Below are 23,067 nucleotides of genomic sequence, written 5' to 3' on the forward strand. Positions count from 1 at the left end.
AAGTTCAATCAAATGTTTAGACATATTATTACATATATTGTATATAAATTATTCACCGTGTTTTTTTGAAGTTTTGTGACTAAAACTTTATATCGTAAGTTCTTTCTTTGAAAATTGAAATTTAGTATTTTGTTTTGATAAACATATTAAAAATATTTTTGTAGACAATATTAGGATAAAATTTATAAGACACAGGTAAATATTTTCTTTAAATATTTTGACAAGTTTCAATTAAAATGTATATAAGTACTTAAAACCTATTTTTAGACTATCTATTGATAATAAAACGTTATAAAAGACTACCCGTTTATTGTATTCTAATTAAAGCTTTAAAACGATTCTGGTTTTGTTCATTAACATTAAACTAATTTAAACCCGTATTTTCTTTATTACATAGTTAAAATAAATTTGAATTTTAAAAAATAATTCAAGATGTGTAATCAGATTTAAAGATTTTCTAAATGCTTAAACAACTTCAACCGACATAAAGAAATTTATGAGAGCAAAAAAATAGGAATACGTACTTAGTTAAAATATCAATAAACTTTTAGTACTTTCTCAGTAATATAACGTAGCTGCAGAAACGAGAGCTAATAAATTAATTCCAATTTTTTAAATAACCAAGTATAATAAATTGTTCTTTGTATTTTAACCTATTGACTAAAAATTCTTAGCAGGGTATATATGTATACCGTCGTTATCATTAGACTTACAAAATTAAAAAAAATAAATAATTAGAAAGTTTATTTTATATAAGTTTACAAATTCATAAAAATAAAACGAAACAAAAAAAACAAAAAAAGTAGAGTTTTTTGTTCTTTGTGTAATCATAATACTTATAATAGTATATATTGAAAATCAAGTACTTCGTTATTAAGTAAATTAAGTAATTTTTATTGAAACTTTATCGTTATTTAAGAAAAAACTTAATAAACAATATTCATACGCAAAACTTATTATTTATAATCTGCAGTAGTATAATTTTGTAACCGTTGTATCATTTTCTTTTAATTCCTATTTTTTTAATCGAAAATAATTGAAATATATCAATAACAGTATTTTTAAGTATAAACAAATTTTCTTATTTGAAATTCTTTGATTTTACAGTAGTTAATTTTACTGACGTCGTTATAAAAGAACCACAACACTTAAAACTAACATGTTTTACAAATACACTGCTTATTTTATATTTAAAAACTACTGATTTCGTTCACGTTTTTACAGCCTAAACCGGCTGAATTTTAATTTGATTAAAATTAATGCTTAAGATAAAAAGAATTATCGATATGATAACTTTGTAGTTTAATTAACTATTTTTATGATTACAATTTTTGTATTAGTTATGCTGTAAATTGTTTAAAACGTTTTATGTGTTTTTATTTTATTTTATTGGGCCTAAACTGACTGAAAAATTTTGACTTTTGTTAGTACATTTTTATTCCGTTTAACTTTAGTAAGTTTCAAGATTTTTGTTGTGCTATTAGTAAGACTATTTTTAGTGCCTTGCATAGTTAATGGTAGATTATAATAATAGATAATATAGTTTTATAACAGTCAGATTTGACACCATACAATGTATTAATTATTAATTATTAACTTAAAATAACTATACATATCTTTTGTAGACACTCATATAAACCTACTTTAATTTTTATTCTGTCCGTTGAACTGTGATAAGTTCTTAACACACAGAAACATACGTGACAGTTTATTAGATCTTTTTAACAACAAGCAAAATATATAACTATTTCTGCATTATAATTCAAATCGTTTCACTCTTAAACTTTTAAAATTTTATTCCATCAGTATGTACAGCATAGAAACCGCTAAATTAAAAACTATTTTAGCGGTTTTAACTTTCACTAAATTTTTTGAAATCAAATCTGATAGATCTGCTTCTTAGTTTAAGTCGAATTAATAAAACTTGTTTACTGCTTATTTAAAAGTAATTTTTTTACTGTCGTTTTGGCTTATATTTTTATCAAAACTTTTTACATCCTTAAGCGAAAAATATGTTAAGGTTTTTCAAAAATATTCTTGAAACAATTATTTTTTGGTAAAAAAAACCTTTATACTTGTACACGATTTTTGGAGATTTTTATATTAGAAATATATTTAAATACAAATGAAAAAACCGCTACTTTTATGAATAAGCTTTTAATGGTACTTCAATGAAGCGAAAATTTGTGGGAAAAGTTATCTCACAAAAACTTAATCTTATTAAGTTGAAACATAAAAATTAAAAATATGTTTTTATAGAATGGCAGTCATTATATTCAAACAAACGAGACCTGTATAACCATTAAAAAATGATTCTGTTGCAGAACTAGTAAAATTTTGCATTTTGGTTATATACTGTCAGCACAGCATACTTTTCACAAGAATACTAAAACTATACTGAACTTTATTTTAATTGTAGACATTAAAACTTAGCTCATTTTTTATAGTCTTATTTACTAGATAAAATGTAACAAGTTTAACATATATAAATTGCAGCCTAGTTGTATTTATATAATTTTTACTGTAATCAAATACATTTTGCTTATTTATTAAGCTTACAGTAAATCGTAATTTAAAATTGAAACTTAGTTCAAGTTTCTTCTTGCTATAGGTTTTATATAAACTTAAAGAATAAAACAAGAAATACAAATTTGTATAAAAAAAAAAGTTATGAAAAGGTAGGTCAAGTAAAACTATATTTTATTTTTTACTAGTTCATAGTTTTGTAAGTATTTGTATTTAGATATTTAAAATGTTAAAGTTGTATGAACACATACAACTATTGAAATTAACTTTTTTTTTCAAGTACTTGGATAAAGTCGTTAACTTTTTTACAAAATTTAAGCAAATTTAAGTTGTTTAAGTTAATAAGAATACTCAACTAAAAACATTTTTATAAGTAGTATTTTTATTCTATTATGTTTTTTAATGAATTCAGTTATGCAAAGTTTAAGTGCTATTAGCAAACTTGTAATTATTAATTAAACGAATTATTTTAAATACAATGTTCGAAACTTTTAATTTCTTTCAAAATAAGCACATTAAATAAATACATAAACTGAATTTAAAATTAAAAGATTCTTCTACTGTTGTTATGATTAAACAACAAATGGTTCAACTGTTTGTCTATATAATCTTAGTTCATTTACATAAAAACATCTTGTTTACTTCTGCTAATTTGTACAGCCTAAACCAGCTAATTTTATATTCATCATTCATTTTTTAAATCTGTATTGTGTTCAAAGCGATTTAAAACGAAATAAAAGAAACTAGAGACTTTTTTTCTCGATAATAAATTATTTAAATTTAAGTTTAAAACACAGATAATTTATAACTTTAACAGATTTTTCTCAAAAAAGAATTTTCCAACGTCATTATTATTAAACAGCAAACGATTTGATAAATTTTGTATCTAAATAATCTTTATTTACTTTATAATACATTCTTATTAAGCTTTAGAGTTTATACAGCCTAAACCGGCTGACTTGTTTTTATCTTAAGTTTTGATACTTAAAATCAGTTTATTACATTCATCAAGTTAAAAGCTGCTTGAATAAACTAGCTGTTGGTTATATCTGAAAATAAAATACTGTTACTTTTATAGAAAAAACATGTTAAACTATTTACCTTTTTATCTTAAATACCAAATAGTTTACCGAATTAATCTTTATATTTCTACAACCTGAATTTTTACGACGTAATCAAGCTAAATTTTTGTTCTCAAAAAAAATGTTTTAAAACTGTTATTAACTTAAAGAAAACTTACGTTTAATTTAAGTTTATCTTTAAAAGAAACAATTCTGAATTATGCTTATTTAATGAAACACTATATAATGTGTATACATTTTGAAACATAATTTGTTTAATTATAAGAAACGGAGATTAAAAGCGTATTAATTAATTTGCAAAGATTTAAAACTTAATGTCAAATAAATCAAATAAAGTAAAATTTAACAAAAAAATGTCGACCGGTTTAAGCTTTATAAGTACTTTAGGTAGTTTTAACATAAAATTTTGTCGAAAGCATCAAATATTTATACTCTTGTGTGTAATATATAGATTGTAATGACAATGTTTTGACGTCATTAATAAATTAACATTTATATTCGTTTTTATATTAGGAATTTTTTTGTCTTAAGCATCTGATTTATTTGTTATATGACTTAACCAAAAAATTAAAAATGCAAAAATTGTTATAATTCATCTGCCTACGTAACAAAATATTAACAAGAATAATTAAATTTATTCTTTATTACAATATATACTATTATTTTTTAAAACAAGTTAAAGATCAGGGCATAAATTTAAAAGGGTTAAACTAGCTGCAAAATAAATAATTTATAGTAATTGAAGTTGATTTACATTGTTTAAATAAAACTGATATAAAACTTATTTTACTAAATGCCAAATAAAAAAAATATAATTGCTTTACATAGTAAATATTATAAATCAGAACATATCAAGTTCGTTTGATAACAAAAATTATAAAAAAAATGCAAAGGTTTTCGCTATTTTATCTGATGCAAATTTCTTTATTAATAAACTAATAACAAATATCACACATTTATCAACTAACTAGATTACTACTAACTGATGTGACACTTTGCAATTTCAAACAATTTATATAAAACATTTTTTTTTAAACTTATTTGTCAGACTAGGCCACAGTTTAATTTGGCTAAACTTTTTAAATAAAACCTACTTACGCTATGTAAACATTCGTAATAGAACTTTTGACAAATTATTTCAAAACTAATACTGTTTAAAATATATATCAGGAAGTTAAAGATTATTTGACACTTTTGAAATAAAGTCTATATATTTGTACATATTTGCTTTTACTATTTCTATGTTGTCATGACATCATGTCTTAATTATTTCAACTTTAGATACTAATGTACATGACTAAATGAATCCTATATAATATACATATCTAGGATTTATAAATTTAGATTTACTAATGCTTATTCTACATAATACTTTTTAAAGGCTTAAAAACGAACATCAAATCTGTTCTTCATTTTGACAAATTCTTATATAAGTATTGTGTTTTGTTATATTTATTCAATTTAAAGATTTATATATTTCCGCTTTAGTTCTTTTTAAGTTTTGTTAAAACATCTTTCAGTACTAGTTTGCAAAAACTTGTTATCGTTTCGGTATATAGCCCATTGGTACTTCTGCTATTTAATAACTTATTACTTGTATTTTCAATGATAGATAATTTTAAAAAATTTAAAAAGACATTTTACAACTAATACATAGGTTTTGTAGATACTAAATATGACTATTATTTTCGGGGTGATATTTTTTAAATTGTTTACCTTTAATATATTTAATTTAATAAATACAAATAAAGCCTATTTTATTTGATGTCAGAATTTTCGATAAAACGATGTAAAACAATCCGGTTTTTAGTAGACTCTACAAATTTAAACTAAGTTTTTTTAAAAAAGTAAACTATTTTAAATGTAGTACATCAAAATTATTAAAACCCTAAATAAGTAATAAACTGAACTTAAAAAATATCATTACAATTAATTTAGTATTGCTGCATGACTTATTATAGATTGTATTGATTAATTTAAAACAAGTTATGAAAAAAATGTTTTTCGATTTTGTTATTTCAGCAAGTTGTGTAATTTAGTAATTTATTAGCCAAGCCGGGTTAAGCTGTTTAATAACAATGTATGAAAAACTATTTATATTTATACAATAATATAAATATTGTGTTCATTTTTTTATAACGTCAATATAAAACATTATAGTTTTTTTTTTTTATTTCAGCAAAAATATAATCCACTTTGATCAGTTTTCTTAACATAATCATAAGAAAAAAGATGTTTTTAGAAGCTGCACAAACAATTATTACTAAGTTTTTAGCTTAAAAATTTTAAAACCTGTTTAAGAATAAAATAGTTTTGTCAACTTCTTAAATATGTTTTTAAAAGCTTATCAAAGTAGTTTTTGTCTTTTTATCAATCTATGTTGATTATAATTTAGTACTTATTAAACTGTTTATATGCTGGATAAGACGTTAAAAGCTATTGAAGTAGTGTGGGATTACGAAACCAAGATGTTTTTTTGTTCACCAAGTCCCAGGACTAAATATTCTGAGCAATTTTATTTTAGTAGTTCAACATAAAATTACCTTAATGTTTTATTAAATAAACAAGTAAAAATAAGTATTAAACCCTATTAACAAAAATCTGCTTATATTTACTATCAGACAGTTATATATATAAATTAAGTTTATTTTACTCAGTAGTAAGTACAAACTACATTATAACATACATCGAAAAATTTAAAAAAGTACTATTTTAAAATTCAAAGTTATTAGTAGTTAGTGTGCCTAGACGTTATCATATTACAATATTTATAAAAAGGAATCGATAGATTGATTAGGAAATAAAAAAACGGCAATCGTTTTAAAATTGGTTAATTAATATTGACCAAATTATCATTAATTAAATAATAATACTATTCTAATGTTGTCGCCACAAAAATCTATAAACAGTTTTATGTTTATCTAGTAATACAATACTTTGTTTAAACTAATACATTGCTTTCTAATTTACCTTGTAATTTTCACAGTCATAATTGACTGTTTTATATATATAAAAGTAGAATGGTAAAATTAAACAAAAATTCAAAACAGTTTAACAATTTTTTTTAATTGATTTTTTTTTTATTATTAGTTGTAATAAATAACATAATATCTAGTCATTAATTCATTTAAATTCAAATTTAAAACATACATAAATTAAACACCAATACTGACTTTTCACAATAGAAAACCCTCTATCGTCATTGTGATTATACAGCAAATGGTTTAATTAATTGTGTATTTAAAATCTGTTATTTTACTTAAAAAATGACTTGTTCTAACTTTTGAGTTTGTACAGCCTAAACCGGCTGACTCGATATATATTTAAAAATTTAAACCATAAAGATATTTTACTTTAATAAGTAAAAATCTGCTTAAGCTTTAAATTGAATTAGGTAATACACTTTTTGAATGTGTCCGTTTAATTGTTAATGAAAATTACAAAGAATAGTTCTAATATTCAAATTCTTTAAAACTTATTTAATTCCTTAAACTACTAATTTTTGTAAAATAAATAAGTTGTGGAACACAACATACAACTTTTTTTTTTATAGTTTCTTCTGAATTGTTATAAAAAAAAAGAAGAAATTCGTGTTACTTATAGAAAGAGTTTCAAAGTAAAGATTTTTTTTCTTAGTTACATAAGAATATATAAATATACTTTTACTTAAAATGTATATTTATATTAAACAAGATCTTTCCAGGTTGTCATTAAATTGTACACATTTTATAAGTTAGCTAACAAAAACTTATATTAGTTAGCTAAATACCGTTTTTAAATAACTTTAGCTGTTATACAAACTTTTAGAAAACTGAATACAGTTCTGAATGTCTTTTTTATAATTTTTTTTTTAAACAACGGTAATATTAATATTCAAAACTAAATTTACGATGAACAAAATATGCTAGTACAAGTACTTTAGCAACTACTTGTTCAAACTTTTTAGTGGTGTAAATCATGTAAAGTAAATAAAACCTGCTATTTTTTTGTATGATAATACTAAACTTCGAATAATGTTTTACTAGAACTATTTTCCTACCTAAGAAACAAGTTAAAGTTTTTCGCAGCTATTTTTATCATTTAGCATCAAGTTCTGTTTTCAAATTAATAACTTTTCAAAAAATATACAAAAATATAAGTCTGAAGCGCTTTAAAATTTTTGTATACATGCCATGGCAAATTTATGTACAATACTAAGAAGTTTAAACAATAAAACATTTTACTTTACTTATCTATAACAGCACAAAAACAATACAAATATTTACCTGATTAAGTCAATAAAAACCTTTATTAATAAGGTCGACTGCGTTTGTTTGATAGTTGATATTTTTGAGCAATAATGTGTTCTGTTTTTGAATATTAATCATCTTTAACGTCACCTTAAAAAACAAAGTTTATTTTTCTAAAGTTTGAATAAGTAGAAATAAACAAGTTTAAATGTTTATTTTAGATTAGTTTAAAGTTCTAAAACTTTAATAAAGTTTGGAACTTCGAATTTTCGTTAGTAAAGTAATTTTTTTTTTTATTTACACCTTACACTTAATTTTCTTTGTAAAAGTTTAATAAAGCAAATTTTATACTTTTTAAACATACGGAAAAATACTAAAAAGTTTTGATAAGGCTTTAAACAAAAATTTTAACAACTACTAAAGTTTTAGTAAAATTTTAAGTAACTTTTTTTTAAACAAATTTGTATATTTGACAAATGTAAAATCAGTCGTGTGAAAAAAAAATGTTTTTAACTATGATTTAAACATTTAAAATTATTTGTTTTAAGTTTTCTATATATTTTGAATATCTTTAGTATATAATTCAAAGCAGCTTGAATAAAGTTAATGTCAAATACATAGTTCTTTATTATTAGTACTATTAAGCTTTTTAAACTTTAAAAATGTGATTTATGTAATAACTTTTGATTAAGGTTAAATCCAAACATTTTTTTAAGGATTTAGTATATAGTATAAAAACAAATAAAACTTTTATACTTAAAATAATTGTAGTTGTAGCAGTAAGTAATTTAAGTTAAATAAATAGAATGTGACGATATTTGAAATAATATAATAATCTTAATAAATAATTAAGATGTGTAAAATCACAGTTAATTTATAAAATATACACGTTGTAAACAAGTAACTTAAATAACAGAAAGTATCCTTTCACCTGAAAATTTTTACAGCCTAAACCAGCTGTAAATTTTAATAAGTTAGATACCAAAAATTAACTCGTTGAATTATAATTAAAAATGTGTAAAAAATTATATTGCGCTATTGTAAACCTAGTAATTAAACATACCTTGCAATTAAGTAAAATTAGATATTAATTTAGTTTAGTTTCTGTTTTTTAAATTTTTGTTAATATAACTTATATGTTTAGGAATATTAAAATTCATAATTAATGCTTAAACTTTAGTAGTTTCAACTGAAAAAACTTATTACAGCATAGCTATTTATAGGGACTGCTAGTACTTGAATTCAAGCCAATTTTTTATTGTATAACCGACAGTCATCTATGTTTTTATCAAACTGTGTTATTATTTTATTAACACATATAATGCCTTATAAATTTTAGAGGTTGTGTTTATAACTAGTATAAAAGTACAAATGTTTAAATTTAATTGCTTACTGAAAAAAGCAGCTATTTTTATGATAAAAAAAATTTTTAGTTACTAATAAATAAAAAAAGAAAGTAATTATTATTTTTAACCAAAAAACAAAACAAAGTTACAAAGCAATGAAATTTAGAATCATTCTCAAATATTTTAAAGTTCTGCACAACTAATATATATAATATAAATATTTAAATTAGAATTTAATTTTGTAGTTTCTCAAAGTTAATCTTACAAAAATATGATGAAATCAGCTAAATAGTATAGCCGTAGAAACTTCAAAATTTATTTGCAACACAATTAAAGAAATTTATAAAATTAAGTGGCTATTAAGTGAAACGAAAGTTTTTGGTTTACCTAGATAACTTAAATGTTATTTAAAAAATCATATTTAACTAATAAAAGTAAAGCATATGTGAAATCATAAAATAGAAAAATTTATGCTGATTTTAAAGAGGAAGTGTTGCTAAAAAATTTAAACTGTCAAAAATAAATTAAAAATCTAATATTTTCCTGGACAATGCAACTTAACTGTATTCGTAGTGTACGACTCGATAACCGAAATGTTTTTTGTACACTAGGTCTATGAACAAAAATTTTTTAAACCCTTGTTTTTTTTTGTTGTTTAAAATCAGTTTGTATGGTATGAAATTTAAGTTAAAACATATCAAAAAAACATGTTTCCTTTGTTTAATGTAAAAAGAAAAGTTCGATATATCAGTACTTATATTAACTATTTTATAGTTATTGAATCAATACCAAGATGAGCTCAATATATGTCAAAACAAGGGGAAAATGTCAGCTGGTTTAAGCTGTAAAAATTCAGTGTGCGGTATTATCTACAAAATTAATGTAAAACATCAAAATTTTATATTTTTGTAATAAATATAAAAATTGCGGTAACAATGTTATGACGTAAGTAAACAGACAAAAATTTTGTTTTTATAATACAGGGGTCGGCAGGCAGTTGGTGCTCGCGGGCCAAATTTCAAAATCTTCGCGGGCCACAGTTTTAGAGATATTTGTTTTGGCTTTAGTTTTGGTCACACAAGATATGGCTTTACTTTTAATCATTTAATTACTTTAAATGACTTTTAGCTACACATAGAATGCTTATTTAATATATAAATATCTATTGTAATAGAATATACATTGTTTAATATATTTTAGTCTTAATAAAATGTGTACTTTCTTAAATAATTAGTAAGATAAACTTTATATAATACTTTTATTATTTTATTTACAACCAGCTCTCTATAAAAACCTAGCTTGAAAAACATTTAAGGGTCACTTTTATACATTGTTTAGTTTTTGCTTTAGAAAATAAATTTTGCGTCTTAAAATTTTTGAGAATTTTAAGTAATTAGTTAATTAAATAAAACTTATACCTAAATATACTGTAAATATGCTAAATCAAATTTTTTAGGATAATTAATGCTGGAATAATATAATAAATACCTTATTAGTAATTAATTAGTCTTTTTACACGGTTGCCACTTTAAAAGAAACATGTTTGATCTATATTAAAAGTTTACTAAAAAGCTAAAACGTTTCTGTTAATCAAGCTTAAATACATAACTAAAACATTATTTTTCTAAAAATCACAACATGTAAATACACAAAAAATTACAATTAGTATACTACACTACAGTCATAAAAGCTATTCTTAGAGTTCGAAGATTTGTTTAAAGTGTTTGAAATAAAAGTTTCATATACACTTGAGTTTTATAAAAATCTTTTAAACAGCTTTAACCTAGTCTTAATTAAAAAAAAAACTAGCCTGTTTGTTTGGCAACCTTGTTTAAAATAAGTTAACAAAATAAAGAAATACGGAAGTTTATAAAAAGTGGATTAATTATATAACTAAAAAAATTATTGTAACTCAGCTTGAATGGAAAATTAAGTTTTTAAACATTTAAACAAATTCATAAATTTTATTTACCTGTTTTTATTGAGCATTATAGCAATTCTTTATATGCAATAAAAATATTGGATTTAAAAAGAGCAAGTGTGAATTATAAGACGAGCTGTGAGAACTATAATACGTTAGTTTAGAGATATTGAAAGAAACGAAAAAAAAACAATTTGCTTGAGTCAGTTTCAACAACGCACATAATTTTTTTCAGTAACTACAGACTGATCAGAAAAAAACTGTTTAGGTAAGTTATAAAGTAGCAAAAGTGTTTACTAAAAAAGCATACCGTTGATATTTGAAAACTTATTTAAATAATTTGTGTTTGCGTTTGTAAAATATTTTAGTTTTTTTCCTCAATATCAACAAGAAGTCGTGTTTAGGAAATGTCTGAAAATTATAAAGCCGCATAAACCAAATTAGGACTTTAATCAATCTGTTAAGGTGCGAAAACTGATACAACAGATATTGCTAATTTAAATTTTTTATTACAGGTGGTTTTAAGAATTTTGACCATTTAAAAGAATTTCCAGGTTTAGTTCTAATAAAAAACACAACAACGGGTAAAGAAATTTTAAAAGAAATTGTGCAATGAAACAATTTTAAGTTTTTTAAAGTACAACTTTTTGCTTCTATTTTTAAGACATTATTAAGTTAAAGGTAAAAAATACTGTCACTGTCTTAAATAATACTAAAAAAATTTAAAGATACTGTTAAGATACTTTAAATGTGTTTCTTAATAAAGAATATTTATATGGTAGATTTTTTGTATCAAATCGAAATTTCATTTCTTCACATGTAAAATTTATTTAATTCCGGGTTTTTTTTAGATTTTTAAGTACACATTGTCAAATTCCAAGCTTTTCCGGGATTTTTAACAACACTTACTGTCACACTTATATGTATACAATTAACATAAAAAAATAATTTAAACTATAACAGCTGAAAAACTTAAGTTTTGAAACATATTCTAATTCAAACCAAAACTGTGCATTGAACAAAACATACATCATTAATTTAATTTACCTGTCTTTAAAGAAAAAAAGTCAGTCCGAGTGACCAAAACTAGTCTGATATTTTAGCATACAAAAAGCAATTTAAGCCAGAAACTGAAAATTACAAAATTGGCCTGAGATTTCGAGTTTTCAAATAGTCATAGTCTGAGTGTGTAGCAATTTTTTTTTTGTTTATTTGACAAAATTTAAACAAATTTATTAAAAATCTACATACTTAATAAACTACCATTTCTCAATCTTGTTTGTATTAGATAGGTAGTTTCAAAAAACAGCAACTGTTTATATTAGTATGCAACGCATAAAAATTAACTTTTTTTGCCAAAAAGCATGGTAGGAAACATTAAAAAGTATACCTAACAAAATATTTTTTAATTTATATCATATTTATTGTTTTAATTGTTTCTGTACACTTTTAGATATTACATGTAGAAACAATAATATTAGAAAACTATTCATAAACTAAATTTTATCTCGTTAAGTATTAAATAAAAAGTGGTTTATAATATTGGCATCTTTGTTCATTGTTGTGCACAGGAATATAAAAAAAATGCAAAGGGAATTTCTAAAAAATCATATGTGTTAAAACCAATATAAAATTAACCTTATTTCTTCTTATTATTAGTATTAGGTTTTTTTTTTAATGATTTTGTGTAATCTATATCATAGAATTTAGAAATGAAACATCTGTAATAGAAATTTAGGTATAAAAAACGTGTAAAAAAAACTAAACTAAATAAATGACATTTTAGTTAATTACTGTACATTACTTTTGTACAAAACGGAAAACATTTTTATTTGGTTTTTAACAAATAGGTATTATATAATTATTTTACTAATTTAAAGCACTTTTTAAAAATTTTTTTAGAAAATAATTTGCTATTGTAAGAATAAAGTTATTATTAAATTGAGAAATAAAAAAACCTGGTAGAATGCTAACCTGTCTTTTTCACATTTTTAAGCTAAATCAGTAAAGTCTTTTAACTGTTTTAAAATGTTATACAGAAACTTAAAACAAAATTTATCAGACTAAAACAACTCAAAATATATTTTTGCTCAGCGGGCCACATTTACATGCTCGCAGGCCGCAAAATTTTCCTTTGCGGGCCGCATTCCATTCAAAAAAATAACGTGCTCGCGGGCCGCAGATTTACCCTTCGCGGGCCGCATTTGGCCCGCGGCCTGCAGTTTGCCTACCCCTGGTATAATATAATTGTTTTGGTAAATTTTGATGCACATTTTTTTTAACTTACACTACATTTAATTCAACTGGTAAATAAAAGAAAAAAAAAACTAACTAAGGTTAACTTATAGTTTAAGTGAAAGTAAAACAAATAAGTTAATAAAATTTAATATTTAGCATTTTTCTATGCCAAGAAAATCTATAATATAAAACTTTTATTACATATTTTTTTTCTAACTAACTTGTTTTAATCATAAATATTTTAAAGTTGTTAAAACTTATAAGTAAAGTTTGATTTTAACAAAATTGAATAAGTAAATGATATTATTATTATTCTTTTCTAGTAAATCATGTAAATATTTTAGTTGTATGATTAATAGTTTAGAAGTTACTTAATTATGTCTTTTAAATAATTAAGTTGACATTATGAATATAAATATATCATACCGAAATAACTGTTTTTAGAAAGTCAAATTTGATAAATTTTACATTAGAAATAATTATTTTCTAAGTGATTTATAAAATTAGTAAGTAATTAGTAAAAATTTATATTTTGATAAACTTACCTGTTATCCTTACGTTTTACTTATTAATTCTCATTTTTAAATCCTAAACCAGCTGACAAATGAAGCAATTGAACACTAATTGTGTATAAGAAACTTGAACTTGTCTTTTAATTATAGTTTGCTTGCATTGTGTTTATTTGTCATTAAAACGTTAAACTTTATGGTTGCTTCATTATTTTACACATAAAGTGTTTTCGAAATAAAATGTTTAAACAAAATCTATGTTTAATTCGGATTAACGATCCAAACTCTGACAGTTCAAGTTCAGATAATTCAAATTCTTAAAAACTTTCATAAATGCCCAATAGTAGTTGAGTAATGTATATTTGAAAAAAATATGTATGTGAGTAAAATAAATACCCACTCACTATTTTTATTTAATACAGTTTTAAATATTTTTAGTGGTTGGACTAATGTAAAAATTAAATTATACATACTTTGAGTAATTTTTTTAATTCTTTTTTGCTAGTTTTTATTTTCACTTTTTTTAACATTTTAATTTTAATTAATAGATCTACTACCGATTATATTTAGTTTTTGAAAATACTTAGATGTTTTTGAGATTTTTTTTGTTTGACTTGTCGGAATGTGATCGTCGAAACTAACACTGTCACGTCACCATTTAATTCTTGTAAGTAAAAAAAAAACAACTAAGTTTTTCTATTTTTTGTAATTAATTGACATTGTTTACAATTGAAAATACAAAAAAAAATTTCATTATAAGTTTTTCAACAAAGTGCTACTAAGTTAACACTGTTTAATCTATAAGGATCTCCTAAGCTTTAGAGTAACAATAAATAACATGAAGCACATAAATATGTAGTATAAGCAACTAAACAAATAATCAAACAGTAAGAAAGTAACTAGTAGTCAATTAGTCATTTAAAAACTATACTTAGGTGATTTTCACAAAAACCATTTAAAGTTTTAGCAATACTTATCGAAAATAACTTAAATTATAAAAACTAAAGAGAAAAAATAAACTTGGGATGGTGTAAAAATACAAAAAAAAATACAACAATACTAAATAGTTAATAAATCAGCAATAAAAAGATGTGAAACGGAGGTACCCTGCCAATAATTTATTTTGTGTTTAAAGGTTTTAATCTATCTGCTGCGGCATTGACCATTTTTTTTAAGGTTAAAAATAGAACACATATCTGCTTATTCTTTGTACTGAGATTTTATGAAGCAATTCGGTTTAACTATAGTAAATTCAAAAATATTTGATATACCGAATTTAGATAGGGTTATTATTTTAAAATTAAATATATTAATTTGCTCATACTAAAGCCATCTTGTTTTGAATGAAACTCTAGTTGAACCTATACATTTTTTATGGCTTTTTAAAGTCATTCATCAACAAATCGGTAGTAATTTTAAGAATAGATTTAGAGTTTAGTTTTACAGTAATATTTACATTTAATTTTACTTTAATTTATATTTGATAAGGTATGAACTTTAAACCACTGAAAACTGGAATTAAATAAAGTAGTTAATTCGCAATTGTAATATAATTTAAACAAGCTTTTTACCTAACAAACTAAGCATTTTGCTTTATAGCCTATAAAAACAAATAACTATATAGAAGTATGATAACATAACAGTTTATAAGTTTGAAAAGTCAGCCGGTTTAGACTGTACAAATTTCAGAATTAGATTGTATCGTTTATTCTTGAAAACTAGTAGCTTTATTTTTTTACATTTATTTCTACAAAACTGTAAAGTTTATGTGACGTCAAAAATATTTTTTTTTTTTATTTTAATAACGAAATATGATTTTTTCTCGTACTAAGCAATTATGAATTAAAAAGAACGGTATTATTTCTACTTAGTGACGCATAACACTTAAATTTTTAGAAATGTAGATTTATAAATAGGGTTTGATATTTTGTAGATTAACACTACAATATATTGTGTTATTCATATAGTAAATACTATCGCATAATATTTTAGTTTATCAACTTTTCCTTTTTTCTTTATAGAACAAAGCATATTGCTAGCTTACATGATTTAAAAATAACATTTTTTTTGCTTATGTTACGTTTACGTATATCTAATTTTAAAACAAATTAATTTTAATTCCAATTTACTAAAAAGATTTGCCAACTATTAACAATTTTTTTTAAAAAGCGTACACGTCGCTTTAACATAAAAAAATACTATTGAAGTTCCCTAAAAAATTTGTATAGTTTATAAGTATTACTTCATTATTTTTACCCACATTTTACCAATTCCAATGATCTATTTATCAAATATAGTTTTAACTAAATTAAATAAAAAACAAAATACAGTTACAAAATTTAAATTTATTCTTATAGTATTGAAGTTCCTGATAAAAATCATAAGTATAATCAATATACAACTTTGTATAAATACCGTAGGTTATAAAAATAAATTATAATAACAATATATGGAATCTGCTAATTAGAATAGCTGTACAAACTATGAAGACAAAAACTGCTTCGTTTTGATGAACTTTAGATACTTTTATTATTTAAAAGTCAGTTAAAGGTTTATGGGTTATAACTAATGTTTTTAGTTTAAGAGACATTAGAAAAATTCCAGACTGACAATAAAAGTATTTCTATTAATATTATGATATTTATCATCTAAAACGTAGTTTCGTAATTTCCCAACTATAATTGAAAACATTGTGATACTTTAAAATAAACACATTTTTCTATTGATTACTTCTTGCACTTTGTAATATTAATGTATCACTAGAACTTTTACGACTAAAATCTCAAGTTGTTTTTTTTTATGCTTACATAGTTTCTAAATATAGCTTTTACCATTAAGTTTTATTCCTATTCATATGTTTAGTAACTTTTTAAAGTAAAAATAAAATAGTAATATAAAAATAAATATAACTAAGCTGAAGAATACTATAAAGCATAACGGTATTAATAAAAAAGTAAACATTTGTTTAGATATATTGTAATTTAATCATGTGTTTTCAGTATAAGCTGTCAAATAATAACCAAGAAGTTTATTAAATGATTTTTTATGGTAATTTAATTTTTGCTACAGGGTTTTCTATAAAGCTATCAATAAACCTAAAATAAAGTTTTGCAAAATCTTTTCATTTCACTCAAAATATTTTTTCATTCTAAGAATTTTACAATTTAATCAACGAGTTTAAATTGTATAAACATACATACTACAAACATTCAGAACTTATTTGACTAGTATATGAATATTGATGTTGCAGTGTTGTTTTAAATACGTCGACAAAAATTACGTTTAGTAAAGTTTTTTCTAATTATATTGTAAAAAAATGTTCTTGAAATAAATGTTTTGTATAATAGTAAAATTGTGCAGTCACAAAGATTTATTATTTAACTTAGCTTGCTTACGTTCTACAAGTGAGAAAACTTGGTGTATTGTTCTCTCAATTAAAAATTTTATTTCGACACAAATTAATAAATGTATAAAATAGCCTAGTTGTTGTAAGACTATAGTCATTATTTTTTTTTAGAATTAGAGTTTTCATCTCAATTAAGGTAGTTTAAACTAAGAATTAAGTAATTAATATTTTTTTGTTATTAATAGTTTACGTTTTTAAAATTGTTATTAAGTTAATGCTAAACTTTTATTGTTTTAGTTTTATAGCTTCTAAAGTGAAAAATGAATGAACCACATATAAAAAGGCAAATCGTTAGTAGGTTTACAAGTGTATGTTTTTCAGTTGCGCCTACATGACTATCTTTATTACTAACAGACCACTAGTCTCAGTCTATCAGAAACTTGTAGTCAAACTATTTATTATCTTAGTTTGTCTCACGACACATGAAAGTCAAGGCTTTGGTTTTGTAGACTTTCTGTGATGTTTTTTTAAAAGCTAAAATAAATAAAACTTGAAATCATACAACGAAAAAATATACGTTTCCATTTATTTCTTAAATAATCATAAATAAATAGACTATTATTATAACATACATGACTAAACTATGATAAAAAATTATGTCTTAACTTATGACTAATGACATTACTACGATACTATTGCCACATACTGTGTTGTTTTACTTAGTCTTGGTTACAATAAAAGTTTTGTCTTACATGAAAATTATAATTTGGACAGTTCAAATTCCGATAGTTCAAGTTCTTAAAAAATACTTAAGAAACCATATGTCATAAAATAGTATTTTTTTGAAACAAATTGAAAGAACTTATATACGTGTAATTAACATTTACAAGCCATTTTTAAATTTTAAGTTTGTTTGAATTGTTTTGAGATACTTAAAACTAATACTAATTACAATATTACAATAACAAAATACTTCTGTAGTAAATCTAGCTCATTTGATATAAAAATTATCTAACTTTACTTTAACTTAAAGTACGTAAAGCAGTATAAAATTATATTAAATATATTAAACTACAAATAATTACCGCTAAGTTTTTTTACTTAACCCTTAATAAGTTTTATTATTAATACTAACACCATTACCTTTTTCGTTGTCAGTAGATTAAAGGAACATCAGTTTTGATTTTATCAATTATAAAAAAATATTCATAATTAGAATTTTTATTTACGTCATACTTGATAAACAAAATCGTTCGTTGCAAAAAAGTAAAATAAATATACGAATCTACGAAACATCGCATTCAACTAAATCAACTATTAAAGTTAGTTTTTTTTTTTTTTGCAAATTTATTCAATAAGTAAAATTATTCTCATAAGTACATTTCAACTATGATTTAATTTTTTTTAATGATATCAAATTGTATTTGCTTTCAATAAAGTTAGGAGCTAATTCTTTTTAGCTGTTCTAATTGAGCAAATATCCGTCGATCATACACAAACTTTTTTATCAAAACTCAAGTAACTAACTTTTTTTTATATGCTAGCTAATTAACTAAAATTAAAACAATTTATTTTAATAGATTATAACATCAAAAGTACAGAAATAAACGCGTATGGTGCAAAAATAAATAGTTTGACATTTCTAAACAATTATAATAATTAAATTGTTAGTACTGCAGGCTTATATTTTCGTTAAAAGTTTACGTTTAGAAGAAACATGTTTTAAAAATAGAAATAGAAAACTATACTTTTATTTCAGACAATTAAGTTTCTTCATAGTAACAACTACTACAAAGTTTAATTTTTTATGATATTTTTTTTTTTAAATATTTATATTTTAACATAAGTGTTAAATGTAATATTAAAAAATTTGAAAGCAACTGTTTATTTTATAATTGTTGCAAAATACTAAAAAATTTCATATGATCTATTTTTTTAAGTTAGCATATTGTAGATGTAAAATTTATTCTTTAAGCTGTTATTCGGCAATAAATATTTACAAAGAACATTAGCATGTATAATTTAAATTAAAATAAAATAAAAATGTTGTTAAAAAATTATGTATCGAGCGAATGTTAATTTAAAAATAAAACTGACTAAACTGATACAAAAAAATAAAGTGTAATAAATTAATATTTATTTCATAAAAAAGTCAAGGAAATTTTTCATAATTAACATAGAAAACCAAACCGGTTGATAAATTTTAAGCATCAAAGAAATCCTTATGTCAATAAAAGTGGTACTTACTTTAGCTACTTATTGAATGCTTTTATAAAATTAACTGATTATATTAGTTATGATTTATCAATCAAAGATATTAAAAAAAAAACTTTAAAAAATATTAAAAATTCTGTAAAATAGTATAAAAAAATATAAAATCCTTGAAATTTGTTAAGTATTATATATTTTTACTCAAAGTTTTACATTAAAATTATTTTTTTTGTGCTTAAATTTTATAGTGAATTATAATTTTCGAAAAGTGTAACAAGTAATATTTATATTTTGTTAGTAAAGTTTAAGTTTATTCTAAGTATTCTAAGTATATAATAAAGCGTAAACTATTTAGGTTACAAAGTTCTTTCTTTGAAAATTGTTATTTAGTATTTTATTTTGAATTACATATTAAAAAGTTGTAGACAATACTAGGCAAAAATTTATAAAATGCACGTATATTTATTTTCTTTAAATATTTTGATAAGTTTTAATTTAAATGTATATAAGTACTTAAAACCTTTTTGTAGATTATCTCTTGATAATAAAACGTTATAAAAGACTACACGTTTATTATTTTTTACTTAAAGCTTTAAAACAATTCTGGTTTTGTTCACTAACATTAAACTAGTTCAAACCCGCATTTTTTTTTATTACGTAGTAAAAATTAACTTGAACTTGAAAAACCAATTCAAGATGTGCAATCAGATTTAAAGATTTTCTAAATGATCATACAACCTCAACCCACATAAAGAAACTTATGAGAGAAAAAAAATAGGAGCACGTACTTGGTAAAAATGCCAATTAATTTTTAATACTTTTCTCAGTAATATAACGTAGCTACATAATTGAGATGCTAATAAAGTAATTAATTCTATTTTTTCAAATTAAGAAGTATAGTATTTTTTTGTTTGTATTTTAATTTGTTGTCTTAAAATTATTAGCTCGTATAATAAACATATACCATCGTTATCATTAGACTTACAAAATTGGAAACAGAAAATAAATACACAATTTGTTTGATATAAATTTACAAGTTTATTAAATCTAAAACAAAACAAAAAAAAAATATTTTTGTGCTCTGTGTAATCTAAATTTATTTAATAGTATAAATTAGAAAATCAAGTACTTTGTTATTAAGTAAATTAAGTATCTTTTTTTGTAATTTTCTCGTTATTTCAGAAAAAAGTTGAAAAACAATAAGTATGCACAAAACTTATTGTTAAAAATCTGGAGTAGTGTACTTTTGTAACCATTGTTTTTTTTTTTTCAATTACATATTTTTTTAATCGACAATAATTCAAATAAACATATAAAATATTTTTAAGTATAAACAAACTTTTGTATTTAAAATTCTTAGATTTTACATTAATCAATTTTACTGACGTCATTATAATAGAACCACAACACTTAAAACTAACAAATTTTACAAATACAATGATTATTTTACGAATAGTGTGGATTTCAGCCGCGTTTTTACAGCCTAAACCGGCTGAATTTTAATTTAACTATAATTAACGCTTAAGATAAAAAAATAATTGATCTGATATCTTTGTAGCTTAATTAACTATTTTATTGACTACAGTTTATATATTAGTTATGCTGTGAATTATTTAAAACGTTTTCTGTTTTTTTTTTTGAAATTATACTTACAATAAAATAGAGTTAAGTGTATCGAGATTATAGCTACCAAGCCTGCGTTATTAGTAAAGAAAATAAATGATGATTTATCCTACGTTACACCCATATAAAAGTTTAATTTCTAAACATTAGTCTGTTTAGAATTATATGAGTGTTAAGTTTTTATATGTGTCAGTTAAATTAATTCTATTATAAAAACTAAAAAAATCAAAATTTTCTTAAAAATAGTTTTTTGTTGTTGAAATTTTAGTAAATGTAAATGACACTATGACAAAATATATATAATTTTTCAGTCCGTTTGGGCAGTAAAAACACTTTAAAAAAATTATACTTAATTTTTACGCAACAAGACATTTTAGTATAAAATGTCTTAACTAGTTATGGGACAAAGTAAATACTCATATACAAGAATTAAGATTTAAGTATGATATATAAGATCTGTTTTGTGTCTAATGTTAATTTATTAAAAATAAAAACTAGATATTTATGTTCTGAAAAAAGTTTCAAAACACTTTCTTTTCCTAGTATGTTTGAAAAAAGTGTATTTAATTCTAAAAAACTTTAATATTTAATAAAGTGGTTTAGGTTATACAAACACGTATTTTTACAACTCTAAAATTCTTATTTAAATTGTTAATTTATAATGTATAATAGAAGTTCGTTTTGAAGTGTTGTTTTAACTATGTCACCAAGCATTTTATAGAACACATATTTTTGACTAGATTTATTTTTAAATTATTTTCTTCAACTGTTCGTTAAAGTTTAAATAATGTTTATGATACAAAAAATATTTTCACTTTTAACGTCAAAAAAAGCTATCCAGAACATTTAAGGTTTTTTTTATAAATAGTCTAACTAAAATATTTAAATTGGTTGGTTTGCTTTTTAACGCGTCCTACCAGAGTAAAGAATAAAAATTTAGATATAAAAAATTATTTTGAAAATTACATACAACTGCAAAAATGTTTTGTGTTTATATAAGAAGTTCTGTACAAAAACATCATTCTTAATGAACACACTTTAATTTAGTGATAGTAAAATTTAAATTAAATACTATCAAACTCTTTTAACTTATAAAGTTTAACTTATGTACAAACTTTTGATTAAAATTAAATCCGAACAAACTTTTTGAGTATTATAAAGTTTTAGTGAATAGTTTGAAATGAAAAAATCAAAATTATACGTTAAACAGTTGTAACTAACGTCAATAAATTAGTTAAGTTTAATAAATAAGATGTATTGAAGTTTCAAATAAAAATGAAAACTTAAACATTTATTTAGATAAAAGCTGACATCATAGGCATAAAATTAAATCTAATTAATGAAATCAACAAAAAACATCAACAAAAGTCTGCAAAGCAGAAGCCTGGACTTTTGTTTGCCGTGAGACAAGCTCAAGTTAAACAAAAGGGTTGATTATGCCTATTCGATCAACCCTCTAATTAATGAAAAGATTGGTTAAGAATTGAAACTTAAGTTAGCCAATGTATTTTCGTTTAAAACAAAGTTGGTAAAGCCAAAACAAGTATACTATTAACACGAAACTAGCTGAACAGACATGAAAATTAAAATGAATATAGTCAATGTATATTTTGATTATGTTACATTAATGATTAAATTGCCAACTATACTAATAAAGTTTTATTGTTTTACCTCAAAATTATTTTTTTAAATTAGACTATTCAGAAAAATAAATTTTAAATTCTTTATATCTTATTTCTATTAAACTTATATTTTACCTTACTGACGTCATTGCTAAACAATTACTAACTTTGTTTGCTACATATTATAAAAAATCATGTTTACTGGAAACTAGTAGCCTCCATCAATATATACTAGTTTTTAAAGCTATTCTAGTTAGCTTATATTTTTATTTTATTTTTCGTATTTACTTGTTTATTTTTTAATAAGTTTGATAGTTTATTGACTATGATCCTTTATTTCATTATGACGCTTTATAACTATATAATTATTTTAGATGTAGTTATTAAAGCATTATGATGTTAAATGTACGTAAA

Source organism: Thalia democratica, chromosome 4, assembly GCF_965202585.1.
Source record: "Thalia democratica chromosome 4, ktThaDemo2.hap1.1, whole genome shotgun sequence".
In the NCBI taxonomy this organism is placed as follows: domain Eukaryota; kingdom Metazoa; phylum Chordata; class Thaliacea; order Salpida; family Salpidae; genus Thalia; species Thalia democratica.